The sequence below is a fragment of the Somniosus microcephalus genome, unplaced genomic scaffold, assembly GCF_052327205.1.
Source record: "Somniosus microcephalus isolate GS21.2 unplaced genomic scaffold, FLI_Smic_1.0 unresolved_chr8, whole genome shotgun sequence".
Lineage (NCBI taxonomy): Eukaryota > Metazoa > Chordata > Chondrichthyes > Squaliformes > Somniosidae > Somniosus > Somniosus microcephalus.
In genome coordinates, this window is record NW_028225186.1 from 18,275,653 (window position 1) to 18,283,533 (window position 7,881).

The 7,881-nt window shown below is 45.8% G+C and overlaps 2 non-coding genes across 2 annotated transcripts; one reads left to right on the forward strand and one right to left on the reverse strand.

Moving 5' to 3' along the window:
• Positions 1 to 2,403: 2,403 nt before the first annotated feature.
• On the reverse strand, positions 2,404 to 2,497 carry trnar-ucu (transfer RNA arginine (anticodon UCU)). The gene is made up of 2 exons: positions 2,461 to 2,497; positions 2,404 to 2,439 (listed from the first exon to the last, which is right to left on the reverse strand). It is a non-coding gene; the product is annotated as a tRNA-Arg (tRNA).
• A 2,191-nt stretch (positions 2,498 to 4,688) lies between these two features.
• On the forward strand, positions 4,689 to 4,770 carry trnap-ugg (transfer RNA proline (anticodon UGG)). Its single transcript has one exon. It is a non-coding gene; the product is annotated as a tRNA-Pro (tRNA).
• Positions 4,771 to 7,881: the final 3,111 nt, after the last annotated feature.

Sequence of the window (7,881 nt, forward strand, 5' to 3'; positions counted from 1 at the left end):
CAGAAACAGGTGGAGGCCATTAATTCCCTTGATCCAGTTACACAGGAACAGCTAATTTATTATTAATGTTTCATGTGATGTGTTTGCTCTGAAATAAATTGTTAAAAATGTTAACCTACATTGGTCGGGAATCAAACCCAAGTCACCCGCATGGCAGGCCAGAATTCTACCCCTGAACCACCAATACTCACAGGGTCAATAAGGCCCATTTTCCATTAGCTACAATTTAATTTTGACTTTTGTTAAAAGAAGCGAGGACACTGCGGTAAAATAAAAAGCGAAATGCAGCAGATGCTGGATCTGAAATTGTTCATTAAATGTTGGAAACGCTCCACAGGTCAGGGAACATCTGTGGACAGAAAAACACAGGGTTAACCTTTCAGGTCCATGAACTCTCGGTAGAACTAAGATTTTGCAGCTTTGTAGGTCCCGTGTGACTTTCCTTCCAAACGTTTTAAACTTTTAAACTGCTCACAAATTACAAAATTAAGAAACTAACCTTCCCTCGAAAAATAAATGACCCGCACGGGGATCGAACTCGCGACCTTGGTGTTATGTAGCACCACGTTCTAACCAACTGAGCTAACCGGCCCATCTGCAAGGCTTATCTATAGTACCATCCCTGTTTCTGGTCTTTGCCCGCTAAGTCACTGTCTTTGAAGGCTGTAAAAGAAAGACTTGCATTTCGACAGGCCTTTCACGACCTCAGGACATCCCAAAGTGCTTTACAGCCAATGAATACTTTTTGAACTGTTTTGCATCTGTGACAGGTAGATTGGTCAGGGGGAGGTCAAATAGGTTTTCCCCTCGTGTTGGTTCCCTTACCACCTGCCGCAGGCCCAGACTGGCAGCTATGTCCTTCAGGACTCGAACAACTTGGTCAGTAGTGCTGCTACCGAGCCACTCTTGGTGATGGGCATTGAGGTCCCCACCCAGAGTACATTCTGTGCCCTTGCTGCATTCAGTGCTTCTTCCAAGTGGTGTTCAACATGGAGGAGCACTGATTCATCAGCTGAGGGAGGGTGGTAGGTGGTAATCAGCAGGAGGTTTCCTTGCCCATGATGTTCCTGTGTAACAGGCTTGAGGGGCTGAGTGGCTCCCTCGTTTTCCTGCATAACAGGCTGAATAGCCTCCTCCTGTTCCTGTATGATATGCTCGATGGGCTGAATGGCCTCTTCCTGTTTATGTGTAACATACCCGAGGAGCTGATTGGCCTCCTCCTGTTCCTTTATAACAGACTCGAAGGGCTGAATGGCCTCCTCCTGTTCCTGTATAACAGACTCAAGGGACTGAATGGCCTGCTCCTGTTCCTGTGTAACAGGCTCAAGGGGCTGAATGGCATCCTCCTGTGCATGTATAACAGGCTCGAGGGGCTGAATGGCCTCCTCCTGTTCATGTATTACGGGCTTGAAGGGCTGAATGGCCTCCTCCTATTCCTGTGTAACCGGCTCGATGGGCTGAATGGCCTCCTCCTGTTCCTGTCTAACAGACTTGAGGGGCTGAATGGCTTCCTCCTTTTCCTGTATAACATGCTCGACAGGCTGAATAGCCTCCCCCTGTTCCTGTATAACAGGCTCGTGTGTCTGAATTGTCTCCTCTTGTTCCTATGTAACAGGCTTGAGGGGCTGAATGGCCTCCTCCTGTTACTGTGTAACAGGCTCGAGGGGCTGAATGGCATCCTCCTGTGCATGTATAACAGGCTCGAGGGGCTGAATGGCCTCCTCCTGTTCATGTATAACAGGCTTGAGGGGCTGAATGGCCTCCTCCTGTTCCCGTACAACAGACTCGTGTGTCTGAATTGCCTCCTCCTGTTCCAGTGTAGCAGGCTTGAGGGACTGAATGTCCTCCTCCTGTTCATGTGTGGCAGATTTGAGGGGCTGAATGGCCTCCTGCTGTTCCTGTGAAACAGACTCGTGGGTCTGAATTGCCTCCTCCTTTTCCTTTATAACTGGATCATGGGTCTGATTTGCCTCCTCTTCATCCTATGTAACAGGTTCGAGGGGCTGAATGGATTTCTACTGTTCTTGTACAGATCTTGTATCGCTGAACGTCTTCCTCCTGTCCAATGCAACAGGCTCGAGGCGTTAAAGGCCTCCTCTTGTCCCTGTGTAACATGCTCGAGGGGCTGAATGGCCTCCTACTGTTCCTATATAACAGGCTAAAGGGGCTGAATGGCCTCCTCCTGTTACTGTGTAAAAGGGTCATGGGACTGAATGGTCTCCTCCTGTTCCTATGTAAAACGGCCATGGGACAGAATGGCCTCCTCCTGCTTCTGTGCAACTGAATCAGGGGTTGAGAGTACTCAGAGAGAAAGTGTCGGGCGGTAGTTTCCCTTCTCTGAATTACCGATTTACTGCAAAATGTACCGTCAGTGGAGGAACCACCGAACCCTGACCCAAAATCCGACTCTGGTGGGACTCGAACCCACAACCTTTAAATGCCTTAATCTGTCACACAAATTAGAAGTCCAATGCGCTATCCATTGCGCCACAGAGCCAATTACGCAAAATTCTATTACAAAAGCAAAACAGTGCTGATGCTGGAAATCTGAAATAAAAAAAGATGAAATGCTGGAAACACTCTGCAGGTCAGGCAGCATTCCATGACTGTTTAAAAGGGGTCTACTTTCAGTCCCGGATCATTCTGTGTCTGTGTAAAAGGGACATGCTGTCAGTCCCGGTTTATTCTGTGCCTGTTTAAAAGGGACATGCTGTCAGTCCCGGATTGTTCTGTGTCTGTTTAAAAGGGATGTGCTGTCAGTCCCGGATCATTCTGTGTCTGTTTAAAAGGGACATGCTTTCAGTCCCGGATTATTCTGTGTCTGTTTAAAAGGGATGTGCTGTCAGTCCCGGATTATTCTGTGTCTGTTTAAAAGGGATGTGCTGTCAGTCCCGGATCATTCTGTGTCTGTTTAAAAGGGATGTGCTGTAAGTCCCTGGTCATGCTGTGTCTGTTTAAAAGGGATGTGCTGTCAGTCCCGGATCATTCTGTGTCTGATTAAAACGGCTGTTACATAATATTATAGAGTCTGCCCCACAGAAACAGCCCATTTGCACGAACTGGTCTCCACACGAGCCTCCTCCTTCTCTATTTCTCCTCAACCCACAAATAAAACTAGAATCAGTAATGGTAACCATGAAACTATCGGATTGTCGTAAAAACCCATCTGGTTCACTAATGTCTTTCAGGGAAAGAAATCTGCCGTCCTTACCTGGTCTGGCCTTTGTGTGACTCCAGTCCCAAAGCAATGTGGTTGATTCTTATCTGCCCTCTGAAATGGCCTAGCAAGCCACTCAGTTGTAACAAACCGCTATGAAACAAAATAATAAAAATGAAGCTGGATGGACCACCTGGCCTGATCCATATCAGCCTCCTCCTGGGGTCCCCACCATCACAGAAGCCAGTCTTCAGCCAATTCGATTCACTCCACGTGATATCAAGAAAAGGCTGAGCACACTGGATACAGCAATGGCTCTGGGCCCTGACAAATCCCCGGCTATCATTCTGAAGACTTGTGCTCCAGCCAAGCTGTTCTAGTACAGCTACAACACTGGCATCTATCCAACAATGTGGAAGACTGCCCAGGTATGTCCTGTCCACAAAAAGCAGGACAAATCCAATCCAGCCAATTACCGCCCCATCAGTCTACTCTCTACTCTCAATCATCAGCAAAGTGATGGAAGGTGTCATCCACAGTGCTGTATGGTGGCACTAACTGACCAATAACTTGCTCATTGATGCCCGGTTTGGGTTCTGCCAAGAGCACTCGGCTCCCGACTTCATTAAAACCTTGGTCCAACATGAACAAAGGAGCTGACCACCAACATCCTGGGGGTTACCATTGAACATAAATACTGTGACAACAAGAGAAGGTCAGAGGCTAGGCATTCTGCATCGGGTGTCTCACCTCCTGACTCCCCAAAGCCTTTCTACCATCTACAAGGCACAAGAAAGGAGTGTGATGGAATACTCTCCACTTGCCTGGATGAGTGCAGCTCCAACAACACTCAAGAAGTTCGACACCATCTAGGACAATGCAGCCTGCTTGATTGGCACCCCATCCACCACCTTAAACATTCACTCCCTCCACCACCGGCGCACCGTGGCTGCAGTGCGTACCATCTACAAGATGCACTGCAGCAACTCACCAAGGCTTCTTCAGCAGCACCTGCCAAACACGCAACCTCTTCCACCTAGAAGGACAAGCGCAGCAGGCGCATGGGAACACCCCCACCTCCAAGTTCCCCTCCAAGTCACACACCATTCTGACTTAGAAGTATATTGCCGATACTTCATCGTCGCTGGGTCAAAATCCTGGAACTCCCTCCCTAACAGCACTGTGGGAGCACCTTCACCACACGGACTGCAGCGGTTCAAGAAGGCTGCTCACCACCACCTTCTCAAGGGGCAATTAGGGATGGGCATTTAATGCTGGCCTTGCCAGTGCACCCACATCCCATTAACGAATTAAAAAAATCCTATCAGCATATCCTTCTATTCCTTTCTCGCTTCCTCTTAAATGCATCTGTAGCATTCGCCACAACGACTGCATTCTCAGCGCTCTTTGGCCAAAGAAGTTAATCCTGAATTCCCTGCTGGATTTATCGGTGAGTATTTATGACCTGTCTTCTCTGAGCTAGTTCCTGACTCACTCACAGTAGGAAGCATTTTCGCATTGTTAATGTGCAGCTGTGATGGCCGAGTGGTTAAGGCGTTGGACCTGGAATCCAATGGGATTTCCCCGCGCAGGTTCAAACACTGCTCGCAGCGACTTTGATGCAAATTCTTTATTTTATTTCATCGGCTCCCTGTGGCGATCACTGGCCCCGAAATTGATCAGAATTCCCTCCACTGCACTTTAATACACTGATTAACCCAAAGTTCCAATTGAAACACGAATAATTTATCGGCATCAATTAGATATTGTGGATTTGTTGGAAACTGGTGAGCAATACATACACAAAGCAGCATCAAAAATACTAATTAATAAAGAGCCCTGCAGTGTTTGGTAGGGAATCACCTTCAGCTCGTAAGTGGGAACACGGTTTGGTTTTATAAAACTGAACACGAATTAAAAAGTGTGTAAAAAGACCGTGGTTGGACTCGAACCTGCAATATTCTGATAACCTCAGAATTAATACCGAAGTCTGACGCCTTATCCATTAGGCCACACGAACAGTAAAAGCAAATTGCAGATCAGCGCCATCTGTGGACAGATAGACACAGGGTCAACCTTCCAGTTCCTTGAGTTCTCGGCAGAACGAAGGTTTTGTAGCTTTGCTTCAAAGTATTACAGCTCCAATCTTTTCAGCAAATAGCAAAATTAAGAAACTACCCACACCATCAAAAAGTAAACGGCCCGTACGGGGATCGAACCCACGACCTTGGCGTTATTAGCACCACGCTGTAACCTACTGAGCTAACCGTCCTGCCTTAACTCCTTTTGCTGCTAAATTCAATTTATGTTGATTTTTGGTTTTTGTCAGTTGTCAGTGCTCCGGTTTCCTCCCACAGTCCAAAGATGTGCGGGTTAGGTTGATTGGCTATGATAAATTGACCCTTAGTGTTAGGGGGATTAAATACGTGGGGTTACAGGGATAGGGTGGGATATGTGCTGGTGCAGGGGTTACGGGGATCGGGTGGAATATGTGTCGGTGCAGGCTCGATGGGCCAAAATGGCCTCTATCTGCACTGTGGGGTTTCTGTGATTCTGTGATTCTAAACCTCCACTGTGTTTAATCGCGTCGGGAACATGTGGTCAGTGTAAATCAATGTTTATTACTGGTATAGCTAACGGTAATAATGTCTGTTGGGCGAGTATTACAACCTCTTGTTGGTCAATAATCCATCAGAGAAAGATGTGCATCCACGTATAACCCTCGTTAGATGCCTCTTCCCCAAAATAAATTAACACATTCATTAATTAACGTGGAGGCCGAGGGCAGGACTGAGCTACTGCATAAGCATTACAGCTGTACTCACAAAAAATAGGATGAAGTTAATTTTGCAGCAGAGAAGAGAGGATCATAGATATTGGATCTGGTCCAACTAACTAGAAAAGAGGTGCTAAATATGTTGCCATCACTCAACGTTAACAAATCACGTGGTCCAGATGGGAAGCACACTAGATCGCTGAGGGATGCAAGCGTGAAGATAGCAGAAGCTCTGATCACAACCTTTCAATCAACATTGGACATGGGAGTGGTGCCAGTGGACTGGAGGACTGTAAATGTTACACCCCTGTTCAAAATGAGGAGAGGGATAAATCTGATAACTACAGGCCAATCAGTCTAATATCAATGGTGGGAAAACTATTGGAGAGCATTGTCAAGATGAAAGTTAATTCTCAATTGGAGAAACATGGGTTAATAAGCAACCGACAGCACAGCTCTGTTAAAGCAAATCGTGTCTGACTAACCTGATTGAGTTATTTCGTGAAGCACAGACCAGGTTGCTGAAGGCAGTGCAAAACATTTTGTATATATGGACTTTAAAAAGGCATTTGTTAAATGACCACGTAACAAACTTAGTCGGAAAATAGTAGCACATAATATTTAATAAATGGTGTTAGCTTGAATAGGTAATTGGCTAAGGGATAGGTGTTAGAGAGCAATGGTGAACGGATGTTTATTTCTGACTGCAGAGAAGTAAGCAGTGACGTCCTCCAGGACTCATTATTTGGACCACTGATCTTTTCATTATGTATAAATGACGTGGACTTGGATATAGGGAGTACAATTTCGAAGTTTGCGGATGATTCACAAATTGGGAAAGTGAGCAGGACAGTAGCAGGCTTCAGGAGGACATAGACAGACTATGAAATGGTACTCGTCAGGTGCAAGTTAATGCAGGGAAATTTTCAAGTGTTGCACTTTTGGAGGAACAACATGCAGAGGCAGTACAATCTAAAAGGGTATTATTTTGAGGTGTGTTCTAGAGCAGAGGGAACGGATGTGTGTGCATATTTATAAATTTTTGAAGGTGCCAGATGTTAAGGCGGTTAAGAAAGCCTATGGGATACTTGGCGTTGTAAATATGTCATCGAGCACTGAAAAAGGAAGTCAGGCTAAACTTTTACAAATCATAGGTTAGGCCTTAACTGGAGCATTGTGTACAGCTTTGGGCCTGACACTTAGAAAGGATGTCAAAGCCTTGGGGAGATTTACCGGTATGATTCACGGATGATGGACTTCAGTTAATTGGAAGGACTGGAGGCTGTTCCTAGTGGGGAGCCGCAAGGATCAGTGCTGGGGCCTCAGCTATTTACAATCTATATTAAGACCTAGATGAAGGGAATGAGTGTAATGTATCCAAGTTTGCTGATGATACAAACTAGGTGGTCAGTATGCAGTGAGGCCAACACAAAGTGTCTGCAAAGGGGTATTGAGAGACTAAGTGAAGGGGAAGTAAGGTAGCAGATGGAGTATACTGTAGGGAAATGTGAGGTTATTATTTTTTTTTCAGAAGAATGGAAAAACAGAACTTTTTTAAATGGTGAGAAACTTTTAAATTCTGGTGTTCACAGAGATTTGGGCCATCCTCGGGCAAATATTACTGAAGGCTAGCGTGCCAGTAGAGCAATCAATAAGGAGGGCAAATGGCATATTGGCCTTTATTGCAAGGCGTTTGGTGTATAAGAGTAAGGTAGTCTAGCTACAATTGCACAGGACCTTGGTGAGGACACACCTCGATTACTGTGAACAGTTTTGAGTGCATAGGGGATATTTTTAAAGCTTGAATATGATACGAAATTCGGATATGTAGTAAACAACGAGGAGGATCGTAACAGACCAGGAGGACATAGACAGTCTGGTGAAATGGGCAGACACATGGCAGATGAAATGTAACTCAGAGCAGTGAGAAGTGACACATTTTGTTAGG